A 15,276-nucleotide genomic window follows, 5' to 3' on the forward strand; every position below is an offset into this window, starting at 1 on the left:
GGGACAGAGTAAAGGATACTGTTTCCAAATGATGGCATTAAGGAGTGGTAAGGGTAGAGGGACAGGATCAGGAGATATGTTCAATAAAGACGCTCACTCTTTACTCCTATTTTCTTACCTATAACATGCAAATAACAACATAAGCCAGATTTGTAAACTGTCACACATAATACAATGTCAGTTTTCATTCACTCTTTCAGAGAAAAGAGAGTGGAAGGGCTTAGAGACTACCACACCACCCAGCCACAGATGAACACCCAAGACAGTCTGGGGTAGAGACACCAGTCTCCACAATAGAGAGCCATGTCACAGAGGAAACCCAGGGGCATTGTTCTGTCTTGTGTGGGGGTGACTGAACAGATACTGATGTGAGCTGTCTCATTGTCCTCAGCTAGAAGAGGTTTGAGCAATGGAGCCAGAAGGCGAGGAAGGTAGAGGACTCCCGTCCTGTGTGTGCAGAACCCAAGAGAACAAAGTGGCTATCATTCATGACCTCACGGGGCCGACACTACCTACCCAAGACCTGCGTGATAGGAGGGAAAACGATGACACCACGAGCAGAGATGAGTTGGAAAGAAGATGGACTCAGTGAAGAGGGGAGCTGAGGGAGGCAGTAAGGGCGGTGGTTGAGGGAGTTATGTTCATGGCATCTTATATACATCTATGGAGGTTGTCAGTAAACTGTTTAAAAGGAGAAATGGAGGCATTTGACAAGAGGCATATATTGCATAGTGAACAGACTTTCTCCTCCCCTCTCAGCACCATCTTGCCACTGACCTGGCAGAAGGCATTTTGCTGGAAACATTTTCCTGGCTCTGCCCTTCACTCACCAAAATACTGACCCAAATGTCACCTGCCTCCAGTCTGGAAGCCTACTTACATCCAAGAGAGGTTTTAGAATGTAAACATCTGGATTTTCCCTCTCATCAGTCTCCTTTTTTCTCACTAGCATATAGGCACATGTAAGAAACTGTAAGAGTTAGGTGAATTGCTTGCTGTTCTTTTCCTATTCCCAAGTTCCTGTCTCCTTTCCCACTCTTGTTAGCACCTTAGCTGAGGACCCAACTCTCCCCCACACACCGCGCTTCAGCTTTTTCAGAATGGCATCTAAAAACTGTCAAAATCCAACCTCATCTGCTTCTACTCTTGATAATGGAAGCCGTCTTCCCCCAGCAGCTGCTGTTTACATTAACATGGTTTGACTCAACACTTTCCTCAGCATGACTTATTGTTACAGGAAATCTCACCCAGGAAGATAAAGTGGCAAGTAACAGTTGTTTATTTCAGAGCCTCCTGGATTTATTTATCTGAAAGATTGATTTGTTCTCATTAAGTAAATAACCTCTTCTCAGGTTAATATATCACTCTACTGGGCCCATCAAAGGATCGTTGACTCTTCATAGATTCTTCAATGGCTGGCTCTCACTGAGCCTATTCATCTCACACTATGACACTGTGAACTTTGTCCAGTACCAAAATGAGCACTGCATGGAAATCCATGTAAGACCTTACACACAGCCCCAAATGGTGCAATTGCAAATGGGCTTGCAAGATCAAAATACTCCTGAAATAAAATAAAGTAAACATTTCAGAACTTTTACAAGGATGTTTATGGAGAGGATCCTAAGACCACAGGAAGAAAGACAAAAATAGACAAAGAAGATTATTCCCTCCCCCAAAAATGTCTGCACAGCAAGGGACACTAAGAGGATGACAACAGGAAAAATATGTCCAATATATATACCTGATGAGGGGATACACACAGAATCTATGTGAAACTTCAAAGATTTGCTAACACTAACAAGATCTCAATCATCATCATAGTAATAATAGTTTTATTAAGAAGGGACATTTGGAATTTCAAAGGGGAAAGTGTCGGGGATAGAGGGTATTACCATGGGATTATTTTTATAATCATGGAAAATGTAAATAAAAATTGAGAAAAAAAAAAAAAACAAACCCAAACAACAACAACAACAAAAAGAATGGACATTTGGGCCTGACAGGTGGCTCAGCAGTTCAGTGTGCTTCCTGTACAAGCCTGAGGGCTGTGAGGAGCTGAGATCATATGAGCTGAGTCTGCAGAGCCCATGCACACAGTTGGGCATGGCGATGCAGTCTGTAACCCCAGTCGTTGGGGGAATGAACACAGGAGACTTGTTGGGGCTTGGCAAACTCCAGAATCGGTGAGAGAGTCTATTCCAAGGAAAATCAGGAAGGTGAGTGATGAGGGGAGACCTGATGTTTTCCTCTGGCCTCAGGGCATTGCAGGTGAGTGCAGGGCACCACATCAGCACACACACATGTGTGTGTTGCTTCCCACCACACCACACATTTAAAAATGGGCAGTATATATAAGTAGAGATTCTCAGAAGTACGTATGCAATGACCAGTAGGTAAGTGAGAAAATGTTTACTCTTTAATAAGGCAAATGAAAATCGTAACCACAATGAGCTGCGCCCTCGTCCCAGCAGGAATAACTATTGTCAAAAACACTGAAGGAGCTGGGGGCATGGTGGTGCACACCTTTGATCCAAGCACTTGGGAGGCAGAGGTAGAAGGATCACAGTGAGTTCAAGGCCACCCTGAGACTACGTAGTGAATTCCAGGTCAGCCTGGGCTAGATTGAGACCCTACCTCAAAAAACCAAAACCAAACCAAACCAAACCAAACAAAACAAAACAAGCAAGCAAGCAAACAAACAAAACACCTAAAACAAAAAACCAAAAAAAAAAAAAATCACTGAAGGAAGCAGGTGCTATCAAGGCTAAGGAGGGAATGTAAAGTGAATACAGTATGTAATTTCCTTAAAAACATAAAGATACCATATGATCTAGCAGTCCCCCTCCTGGTGTGTACCCAATGTAAAGAGGATCAAGGCCAGTGTGTTGAAGAGACAACTGTGCACTTTGCTTGTTATAGCTGCATCCATAATAGCTCAGACATGGAGACAACTGGAGCATGCATATATCAGTGGATGAGTGGATGAAGAAATGGCGATTCTACTACACCATGGAATACTATAAAACAATGAGATTCTATTACCTGTGACAATATGGATGAAACTGGAGATCATTATGTTAAATGAAATAAGCCTACCACAGAAAGACACATGTCATGTGATCACACTCATGTGTATAATTGAAAAAAGTTAGTACGTGGAAGAGTAAATGGTGGTTTCTGGAGGGTAAGGAAGAAAGGACATGAAGGGATGGGGACAGTTGGCCAGTGTAGTTACAGTCAGACAGGGTCAAGATGCGTCATCACACAGCAGAGGGCTGCAGATGACAGAAATGTTCTGTACACATAAGAAAGCTAGGAAAAAGTTTAGAAATGATAAGGATTTGAAAAGCAAGATATGTTTCGCTAGATTTAAATATTCTTTATGTATGCACATGTGCAAACATCATACGGTACTCCATGCAAATGTACAAATTCAGAGTTTTTATATATCAGCTCAAATGTATGTAGTGTGTGGCATAGTGTGCATATGGTGTGTACATGTGTAGTATGGTGTGTGTGGTATGATGTTCACATAATGTGTACATGTGTGTAGTGGGTGCAGTATGGTGTGTTCATGTATGTGGTATGGTGTGTGTATGGTATGTGTATGCATGTAGTGTATGGTATGCTGTGTGTATTGCATATGTGTATGTGTGCAGACGTGCATGCTCCCTGAATGTGTCATGTACAGGGCCAGAGGAGAATGTCTGGAGTCCCTCCTTTATTGGTCATCCACACTGTTTCCTTACATGGAGTCTTTCACTGATTCCAGAGCTGCCATTTTTGTGGCCCCAGTGATTCTCCAGTCTCCCGTGTCCATAGAACTGAGGTCACACAAGTGTGTGGCCACACACAGTTGCTTACGTGGGTGCGGGGAACTGAGTGTCTCAGACTCCTCCATCTCATGTTTGCATGAGAAGTGCTATCACCCATGGAGGCTCTCTCCAGCTCCTAAATAAGTTTTTTTTCTTCAAAAGCAAAAGGTAAATAGTAAGAGGAATTCAGACTCATTTTCATAAGGACTTTCCTGCTAATGTAGTTCTCTTTTTCATCTTAGGGAAACCTGAGAAACGTTAGCCTCTGAAGTAGCTTAACCAAGCTAACAAGATAGGACCTTGTGGATGTGCCAAGCCTCTGTCAGGAAGAGCATTTTCATATTTCCAAAGTTTAAAAAAGTTACTCATTTATATATATGTCAGAATGCCAGGGTCTCTTGCCACTGCAAACAAACACCCATCAGGCTTTACATGGGTGGCTAGAAAATTAATCCTAGGTCTTCAGGCTTTGTAAGCAAGCACCTTTAACCACTGATCCGTCTCCCCACTCACACTTCTCATTTTTTCCCCATCTACCAATTAATAGTGAGAATTAGGGGAGCACAGCTGGCCCAGTTCTTTCCATCAGGGTTTTCCTCCTTCAAGAAAATTTTACCTTCTCTAACATTAGTCTGGATATAAATGTCAGTTTCATGATCTTAAATAAAGGTGAGCATTTGGTTTATCCGAATTAGGGCTGGCAGATGGAGCAAGTTTAACAGGGCTGTGAAATTCATGACAGTGTGAGGGATCATAAAAATTGCGCCTGAGGTAATGACATTTCTATTTTAGTATATTTACCTCCTGTGAACACCATGTGCCTTTCCTGAACAGCTACAATTAATCCAGTACTTAGGTTGTTAAGGACAGATTTATGCTATAGCTATTGTATTATTTTATTCTACCTAAACTGAGATCTAGAAGTCCTACAAAAGTGTCAGAGCTCACAATAGCAGCTTTTTAAAAAAATATTTTATTTATTTATTTGAGAAAGAGGGAGAGAGAGAGAAAAACAGGCATGCCAGGGCCTCCAGCCACTGAAAATGAACTCCAGATGTATGCGCCATCTTGGGCATCTGGGTCCTGGAGAATCAAACCCAGGTCTTTTGGCTTTACAGGCATGTGCCTTAACCAGTAAGCCATATGTCCAGCCCACACTAGCAGCTTTTGACTAGGACTAGGTTACTGCTCCTGAGTTCCCTAGGTGACAGTGTGCTGAGACATCCAGAGGTTGAGAAAAACTAAAGAAAGCATCAAGAATACTTATGAGGGATAGATGCAGGATTTGGGGTCCAGGGAGAAAATAAGTTCCATAAAGATGCAGAAGATCCCAGGCCAGTGGACCCCAACTTTTAAAGATCAAAAATCAGAGAAGGATAAATTATGCATTACACTGTTTATTTTAGGGAAAGTTAGGATCTAGAGGAAAGTCTAACAGGAAGCCCCATCCCAAAAAGATATTTACTTCCTTCCCAGACAGGCTGAGAAAGGGGAGGGAGTTGGAAGGGCGAAGATTATCCTCCCATAGGGAAGAATCTGTGAGCTCACACAGGAGGCAAAGCCAGGGAGCCCAGGTCAAAAGTCCCCTCACCCAGGGGTCAGGAAGGACTAAGAAGTGGCGAAGGACTCAGAGCTCAAGAGATCACACACGTGGCAAAGCAAGAAACACCCTTAAACAAGAAAGGGATGTGGACAGACCAAGAGAAAGCCTCCTCCAGGGAGAGGAGGCCGAGACACACACACGTGTAGACTGAGACTCTTACACATGCTTAGTTCATGAGGAGAAGGAAGAAGCCAAGAGAGTTTTACACACGTGGTTAGGCAAGAAAGCTCCGAGAGCAAGACACATGTGGAAACTAGTAGAAAACGTCCAGGCAAAGGGACATCCTTGCTTCCCAAAGGAAGGACCAGGAGAGTCAGGGGCCAGGAGGATAAAGAAAGGATGAGAGGGTTTTCAGCGCTAGGTCAGACTCCTTTATATGGGTCAGGCGTCCAGTTAGAATGAGCCTCATCATCAGACTCAAGTGTGAAAGGGAGATACGTGATTGGTTGGTGGGTTCGAGAGGGAAGCTTCGGCTGGGCCAGCCTGCTGTCATGCTACACTGAGGAAGAAGCAGGAAGCCTAGCAGAGGAAAAGCTTGTAGCCATCCTGTATGAGGCTGGCTCTGGCTTTGGTTCTTGTCCTGCCGGGGCAAGCAAGGTGACATCCATGTTCTTCCTGGGTTTTCATCTCCCGCTGGCTGCTCTTAAAAATGCTGCCTTGTCCTTTCAATAGCAAGACTGGTTGACACCATAGGATCATGAGTTGTTTCTAAAGTGTGCAAAAGTGTGGTGTGTGTGTGTGTGTGTGTGTGTATGTGTATGTGAGGCCTTGATATTGGATCACTTTGGATCATTGGAGATATAACTTTTTAGTAAGTATGCTTCAAAAAAGTTTTATTGGTAATTTTTATACAGGCACATAATGTATTTTGATCACAATCCACTTTCATCACCTTCTCTTGCTCCCTCACCTGTCCTGAACCCCTTCTTTCCAACTAGTCTCTCAATCTTGTTATTTATTTATTTATTTATTTTTTGCCCAACTCCATCACCCACTGACGGGCCCGACACTGCATGGGTAACAGCTGCCGTGAGGTCGGGGTGCACAGCCCCTCTATAGCGCTGCTCCCACCCCCCAGCTCTTACATTCTTTCTGTCCCCTCTTCTGCATTTTTTCTGAGCCTTGAAGGGCATGAAAGAGATGTCTCATTTAGTGATGAGCACTCAACTTTCATTTATTCTCTGCACTTTGATGAGGTTTTGAGTATCCCCAGTATTCATTGCCATCTGCAAAAAGAAGCTCCTTTGACCCAAAGTGAGAGCAGCACTAATCTGTGGGCACAAGCAATAAATATTTATAAGGTAATTTGAAGACCACAGCATATCCATTTAGCCAAACAACAGTAGTAGTTTCCCTCCTCGGGTCTGTGGTCTCCCTAGCCATAGATGGCTGACGAGGCTTTCCATACCAGGCATGAATTGTTTCCCATGGAGCAGGCCTCGTATTCAATCAGAGGGTAGTTTCAATAAGTATATTTAAGACACAGCAGTGAGTCTTGGCTGTTTTCCTCTTTCTATATCTGTCATCTAAGAATAAAAGGAATATTTTTTTTCATCATGTAAGGCAGTTAGCTTTCCTGGTACTGTGTGCAACATTTGTTTCATATCTTAGCAGTAATATGCATGATCACATGTTTGTGTTAACTACTAATGATTTGACCTCCATGTGGCTTGTATGAAACATGGGATTATATCCATTGTAGATTTACTGTGACTTTTGCTTTTAATGTGTGACCTGTGTGAGCAATCTTGTGAGGTCGTAATGGGCCCTTTCTGAAGAGAATTTGGGTCAGAACAGAATAAGTGACTTTCCGTTGGTCACACAGTCAGTGACCTGCAGAACTAGTGCCAGAACGCCCAGAAATTGTCTCCTGGTTCTACAACACACAGATCCCTGTTAATATGTATAAAAATAATTACTAAAGAGATGTTACAGAGCCTTCAGATACAATCTGATCAATGTCCATTTTGAGAAAAATAAACTAATACAATATTCATTTTAATTGCATTCTCCATTTGAGCACAGCAGCCATAACAAAGAAATTAAAAGATGGAGCTTGAGATTGGTTTTCTTGTCTTTGTTGCAACCTCTAAAACCTTCAGAAGCCTGTAGAGAGCCTTTCTCCAGAGATGGTCTAACATTCTCAGCTTGGAATACTAATGATAGAATCAGGACTCAGAGCATTCAACGTCACATTTGGTTTGTACTTGGACTTTTCTTCTGGACATGTCTATATTTTGCACTCAGTGTTTTGGGGCAAAAATGCACCCAGGTATGTCAAACAGATCGATAATACAAATCAGTAGTCTGCAAACATACCGTGTGTTAGGTACAATGCTGGGCTCTTGTTTTATGTATAATTATGTAAAATTAATGGTCATATCCATAGTGCACTCATGTTTTGTAGAATAAAATAAAAAAAAATTGGCCAAGCAGAGCTGTGGTACTGGTACAAATTTCACCACATGTTACTTGTGTCACGCTGTTAACAAGGTCTATCTGTGGTTGAAGCTCTGTTTTTGTTTTTTGTTTTTTTTTTTTTGTTGTTGTTTGTTTTGTTTTTCAGAGAGAAAGAGAGAGAGAGAGGGAATATTGGTGCTCTAGGGCTTCAGCCACTGAAATCGAACTCCAGATACTTACACCACCTAGTGGTCATGTGTGACCTTATGCTTGCCTCACCTTTGTGCATCTGGTTTATGTGGGATCTAGAGAATCAAATATGGGTCCTCAGGCTTTGCAGGCAAGTGCCTTAACTGCAAAGCCATCTCTCCAGCCTGAAGTTATGTTTTTGATTCTGCCTTTCTGTTATGATTTTGACCCTCAAGCAGAGAGAAGAAGAGCTAGGAGACTCTCTTGGTGGACGGAAGGGAGATGAGAATGGAGAGAATAGAGCTTGGTAGGAAAAGGGAGTATGGGCATATGGGAATCATTAGGAGAACTCATGCTGGCATGGTGTCTAGTCTGTGTGGTATGAATGAGCAGGACTTTGGAGACAGTGCATGACACTCTGACATTTCATTGCCTTGTTGGGAACAGCCTTGTTGGACTTGAACCATATCATAGTTTTACAGACAGGTTCCATGAGCTCTAGATATTCAGGGTGATATGATTGCTAAAAAGTTAAGTCCATGTTTGTGTAAACACACAGGCCACTGGCTGATCTCCACACAGGGTCTGGGGGGAACACAGGGCTTCTGGCTGTCACAATTAGGTGGGTCTCCAACATCATGCCTCAATAGGCCAGGTTCTTTCCTCTCTAGACAGTTGTCTGCCTGGGATCGACTGGCTGCTTTCCTGGTTCCTTTTTCAGTTCTTGATCTAAATGTCACTCCTTCAGAGACCTTCCACATCCACACTAGTCCAAATTAGATCTATGTGTCCTCAGATCATCCTGAACTGTCAATGCTAGCACTTTTCACAATTTGTAGCCATGTATTTGTTATTGCATAATTTTTTGAAGTCTGTTTGTCCTTTGAGACAGTACCTCGTGATCATCATTGCCAGGCACACTATGGATTGTGTTTTCCTGATAACCAGGCACACACAATTTCACTGTATACCCAGTAAATATATAGCACAAAGAAAGAGTCCAGAGAAAGTGTTTTGAATGTATTGTTCTTTATTTTTGTAATTTACCATTACTTAAAAGAGATGTGTGCCAGCTACATATTTTCTGCATTCAAATATTTTTTCCTGGGGGTTGAAGGAATGGCTTAGTGGTTAAGGCACTTGCCTGTGAAGCCCAAGGACCCAGGTTCAATTCCCCAGTACACACATAAGCCAGATGCATAGATGGCACTACATCTGGAGATTATTTGTAGTGGCCAGAGGCCTGGGTAAGCCCATTCTATCTCTATCTATATGCCTCTTTCTTCCACCTCTCTCTCCCAAATAAAAAAATAAAATATTAAAAAATATTTTCCTGATAAGGGAAGTCTAGGTAGGGTAGGAGGTTACATTCATCTCTCCATGGCACCCATTTATATCTATAAGGATTTTCCCTCCAGGTTTTAAATGTGTATTTTGTTCTTTTTTTGTGTGTGTGAGAATGGTTGCCCACACCTCACAGTGAGTGGTGGTGAGAGGACAGTGTCAGGTGTTGGTGCCCGCACCTCACAGTGAGTGGTGGTGAGAGGACAGTGTCAGGTGTTGGTGCCCACACCTCACAGTGAGTGGTGGTGAGAGGACAGTGCCAGGTGTCGGTGCCCACACTTCACAGTGAGTGGTGGTGAGAGGACAGTGCCAGGTGTTGGTGCCCACACCTCACAGTGAGTGGTGGTGAGAGGACAGTGCCAGGTGTAGGTGCCCGCACCTCACAGTGAGTGGTGGTGAGAGGACAGTGTCAGGTGTTGGTGCCCACACCTCACAGTGAGTGGTGGTGAGAGGACAGTGTCAGGTGTCGGTGCCCGCATCTCACAGTGAGTGGTGGCGAGAGGACAGTGTCAGTTGTCGGTGCCCACACCTCACAGTGAGTGGTGGTGAGAGGGCAGTGTCAGGTGTCGGTGCCCACACCTCACAGTGAGTGGTGGTGAGAGGACAGTGCCAGGTGTCAGTGCCCACGCCTCACAGTGAGTGGTGGTGAGAGGACAGTGCCAGGTGTCAGTGCCCGCATCTCACAGTGAGTGGTGGTGAGAGGACAGTGCCAGGTGTTGGTGAGAGGACAGTGCCAGGTGTAGGTGCCCGCACCTCACAGTGAGTGGTGGTGAGAGGAGAGTGCCAGGTGTCGGTGTCCGCACCTCACAGTGAGTGGTGGTGAGAGGACAGTGCCAGGTGTCGGTGCCCGCACCTCACAGTGAGTGGTGGTGAGAGGACAGTGCCAGGTGTCGGTGCCCGCACCTCACAGTGAGTGGTGGTGAGAGGACAGTGCCAGGTGTCGGTGCCCGCACCTCACAGTGAGGGGTGGTGAGAGGACAGTGTCAGGTGTCGGTGCCCGCACCTCACAGTGAGTGGTGGTGAGAGGACAGTGTCAGGTGTCGGTGCCCGCACCTCACAGTGAGTGGTGGTGAGAGGACAGTGCCAGGTGTCAGTGCCCGCACCTCACAGTGAGTGGTGGTGAGAGGACAGTGCCAGGTGTCGGTGCCCGCACCTCACAGTGAGTGGTGGTGAGAGGACAGTGCCAGGTGTCGGTGCCCGCACCTCACAGTGAGTGGTGGTGAGAGGACAGTGCCAGGTGTTGGTGCACCTCACAGTGAGTGGTGGTGAGAGGACAGTGCCAGGTGTTGGTGCCCACACCTCACAGTGAGTGGTGGTGAGAGGACAGTGTCAGGTGTCGGTGCCCACACCTCACAGTGAGTGGTGGTGAGAGGACAGTGTCAGGTGATGGTGCCCACACCTCACAGTGAGTGGTGGTGAGAGGACAGTGCCAGGTGTCGGTGCCCACACCTCACAGTGAGTGGTGGTGAGAGGACAGTGCCAGGTGTCGGTGCCCACACCTCACAGTGAGTGGTGGTGAGAGGACAGTGCCAGGTGTCGGTGCCCACACCTCACAGTGAGTGGTGGTGAGAGGACAGTGCCAGGTGTTGGTGCCCACGCCTCACAGTGAGTGGTGGTGAGAGGACAATGTCAGCTGTCACTTTACTTAAGGTAGGATCTCTTGTTTACCACTCACTTCACCAGGCTGGCTGGCCCACAACTTTGAGGATTCTGCTGTGTCCGTCTTCCATCTTGCTGCAGGCGTGCTGAAATTACAGACGTTTGCACTGCTGTGTCAATGTTACATGAGCTCTGGGGAGCTGGACCCAGGTACTCACAATTGCATAGCAAGCACTTTGTTGGTTGAGCCACCTCTCCATCCTTGTTCCCTATGTTCACCTGCTCTCTTAACATAGATTCAGATGCATCCCATACTTACGTGTCCAAAACTGAATTCATGGCTCTTGGTACATGAGATGAAGACACTTTGGGGAAATGAATGGAACTAATCATCACTGCTGTATCTACCCTGGAATCCAGGCTGCCAACGTCTCCCTTATCTTGTAAATGTGACTTGTCCATCCTTCTTTCTCACCTGCTGGACATGAACATGAAGAATCCACTGGTGCACATACCAGGGTGTAGAAACATCACTGCTGCTTATATTTTATGAACCAAAGTGAAACCTGTGCCTAATTTCAAGGAGCTATGTGGCTGAGAATGATAGAACTCTTGGGATCATGGCAGCTCCTCCGTGGGTGGCATATAGTTACTCATTGTTCTGTTGTTCTAGCCCAGCCTGCTCTCACATGCCTCACCTATCATCCCTCTTCCAGGATACAGCCAAGGGTATGAGGTCTGCATGGTCTTAAAGGAACACCTGCAGGCTCTTAGCTTGATGCTCCCTTCTCTCCACTTTAAAAGAAAAAATAATTGTGTCTAGAAAGCTTCTTTCTACCTTAAGAACATTTAGCTTTCAAGGCCACTGCTTTCAATAAACTGTGAAGTCTGATTTGAAATTGAATTCAAGTATTGTTCCTTTTATTCTAGGCAAGAAATACAGTTTCTCTGAAGAAAATAAAAATCATTGTTTTAATGTGTGAAAAGCAAAAAGGGAGATTTCAAGAGAATTGAGAAAACAGAAGATAGTACTTTAAAAAGATTTTATATGTCTTGCCTCTCTATCAATATTCACAAAGTCAGGAGCCAAAGTGTCTGGCTCAATGTTGTTGAGTAAAAATATTATATAGAAATATGGAGGACGGAATAAACAAATCAGTGGGTCATTAAAAGCATTACTTATATGAACCCATTAGTAATTCGGAACAAAGTACAGGCATTCACAATATAAGCCCGGGTTCCAAAATTAATCTCAAGCAACAGAAGGTCAAGGAAGTCTTCACCAACAGGGATGGCTTTAAGGAAGAGACTGGTGCTATACCAGGAGGCCCTATTGGGACATGGAAAACACAGGTGAGAAATTCTTTGGGGTGAGAGACAGAACCATTGAAATGGTTCTGATCCAGCACTGGGGATTTATGCTGGGATCCTTGAGCCAGAAGCTGGGGAACAAGGAAGTGCACTCCCAAGGCTGAGCTGGGAATCTATTTGCAGCAGAATTGTTATATGGCAAGAAAGCAGAACACCATGGCCGCAGTGAACAGCAGTGATGACCTGGACAGCAGCCCTATTGTCCTGGAGTTCTGTTATTACCCTGGAGTTCTGTTATTACCCTGGAGCTCTGTTATTACCCTGGAGTTCTGTTATTACCCTGGAGCTCTGTTATTATCCTGGAGTTCTGTTATTACCCTGGAGCTCTGTTATTATCCTAGAGTTCTGTTATTACCCTGGAGCTCTGTTATTACCCTGGAGTTCTGTTATTATGCTGGAGCTCTGTTATTATCCTGGAGTTCTGTTATTATCCTGGAGCTCTGTTATTACCCTGGAGTTCTGTTATTACGCTGGAGTTCTGTTATTACCCTGGAGCTCTGTTATTACCCTGGAGTTCTGTTATTATGCTGGAGCTCTGTTATTATCCTGGAGTTCTGTTATTACCCTGGAGCTCTGTTATTACCCTGCTGTTCTGTTATTACCCTGGAACTCTGATATTGTCTTAGAGTTCTGTTATTATTTTGGGGTTCTGTTATTTCCCTGGAGCTTTGCTATTGTCCTGGAGGGCTGTTATTTTCTTTGAGCTCTGGTATCACCCTCGAGCTCCATTGTTACCAAAGAGCTCTGTTATTGCCCTGGAGTTCTGTTATTTTCCTGGAGCTCTGTTATTACCCTGGAGCTCTGCTATTATTACCCTGAGGCTTGTTATTTTCCTGGAGCTCTGTTTTCATCCTGGAGCTCTGTTCAGGTCAATGATTGGGTCTTATTTTGAATCCAGTTCCACTAGGGACTTTAGAGAAAATTCAAAAGGAGCAGGAATTCCTTCATGATGAGTTTGGGATCAGAGTCCATCAATATACACATACACTATACACATTGAATTGTCCCCAGGGCTGAGGGATTATGGCAAGTCAAGGTTACATATGAAAACAAATTGCTACTTTTCTTAAGTCTCTCTCACCCTGGATGACTCAGAGGAACAAGAACTGTTCCTGTGAGAGGGAAATTTATAAAACCCATCTGTGAGGATGGTCCCAAGATACAGTTCTCTATGTCTCCTAGAACAAAGAAAGAATGTCTGAGAATTTGTCTCATTGAGCATGAGGGACTGATCCAAAAGTCTTAAAATTTTTTGGTGGCATGATTCTCAAAAATGGCATGGGTGAAATTTCAAGTTTCACTCTGTAAATGCGTGATAGTGATTTCATTTCAAGTTACAAATACCAGTTTCTTTGCAATGACAATATTAGTGAAAATTGCAGCATTATGCAAATGGTTCTCATTTAAATTAATCAGTCTAAAAAAACCCCCACAAGATAAACTAGACATGGAAGTAGGATGATCTAATAGGGAGAAGAAAGGTTCTAGTGGGAGGGAAGGGAAAAGGAGAGAGTAGTTGGAAGGAATGGGATAAAAAAATGCATTGTATACATGTATAAAATTGTCAAAAATAAAAAAAAACATTTAAAGTTTTCCTTTCTTTCTTAATTGTTATGGACCTTCCCTTCAGGGGGAGGCAGGGATGAGGGTGAAGATGGTACAAGCATGTGCTGTTTACACACTGAGTATGTACATAACTAATAAAGAAAACAAGAGTTTTCACTTTTGCAGCACATATACTAAAATTGAAATGATGCAGAGAAGATTAGCATGGCCCTTCACAAGGATGACATACATATTCGTGAAGCATTCCATAATTTTTGTATTTAATTTTACATTGCAAGCTAAATGGCAGGGAATTATATCAACAATTTTACATTGCTAAATGGCAGGGAATTATATCAACAATTATGCTTTTATATAGCAGCCATTGCAGTATACTTTCAGTGCTTAATAAATGCTCATAAATTATTTGAATAAAAGAAACATTACCACTGGTTCAGTCATACAGGTAAATCCTTTCTTTGGTTCTCAGAAGCCTACTTCTTCATACTTATTTTTATTTATGTCCATGAAGGGTTAGCTCTATGTACATGTTGACTTTCTAATGGGGATTTATGTAAAACCAAGTTATTAAAAGTGGTCAAATTCAATGGCTTTCTAATCTGTCAATTTTTTTTGCCATTATTTTAGAATAATAAAGAAGTACTGGAAACATTTGCTTTTGCTGATTGTTACTAAGTTTGGCCCACTGTAGACCCAAGTGGAAGGAAGAATGCATGAATCCCATAAAACACTCTATTACAGTGCTTTGGGAAGCCTCTTAGGTAAATTAGTGTTCTTTTCATTGTTTGCAGATAAAAAGCTACTTCTCTTAAAGACTTCCAAAAGACAGTTTAATATCTGTTAAAAGCAATCCATTCCACATCTCAGTGAAGCAGCACAGCAGGCCACAAGTCAGGGTTGCTTTGTTTCTGTGAAGTCTAAACTTGTCTGTATGGCCTCGACTTTTGTACTTGTGATGCTTCTGTTTTCCTATCTGCAAATCGATGGGCCTGGGTTAGAAAACTCAGCTCTGCCATTCAGTTTAGCATCTTATGATTCTTCGACAAACCATAGCTGTTGGTTTAACTCCATTGAGCCAATAGTTCTTGCTGAGTTCCAGAGCCCAGCACCAAGGAGGTAGCAGCAGGTGCTCTGGCTTCTTCCATCTCAGGAAATGACTACAGTCTCTGGACCCATTGTGAGCTGATGTTTGGAAAACTTCTGCTGTCACTTTAAAAGTGCTAATTGTTACAAATCAATGCATAAGAGATTTTGAAAACTTTGCATAAATTTTTGATCTTTTTTTTTAAGTCAATGAGATGTTTGAAGAGAGGTTTTGCCTTACATGTATGCATGATGAATGCTCAACCAATACTGACAAAGTGAATGAATGAATGAATGAATGAA

General features: G+C 43.5%; 1 non-coding gene across 1 annotated transcript; it reads left to right on the top strand.

Annotated features, from left to right (window-relative positions):
• The first annotated feature begins 14,039 nt into the window (after positions 1-14,039).
• Positions 14,040-14,145, top strand: LOC123456103. The gene has a single exon (XR_006634324.1). It is a non-coding gene; the product is annotated as a U6 spliceosomal RNA (small nuclear RNA).
• The last annotated feature ends 1,131 nt before the right edge of the window (positions 14,146-15,276 follow it).

Source organism: Jaculus jaculus, chromosome 19, assembly GCF_020740685.1.
Source record: "Jaculus jaculus isolate mJacJac1 chromosome 19, mJacJac1.mat.Y.cur, whole genome shotgun sequence".
Taxonomy (NCBI): Eukaryota; Metazoa; Chordata; class Mammalia; order Rodentia; family Dipodidae; genus Jaculus; species Jaculus jaculus.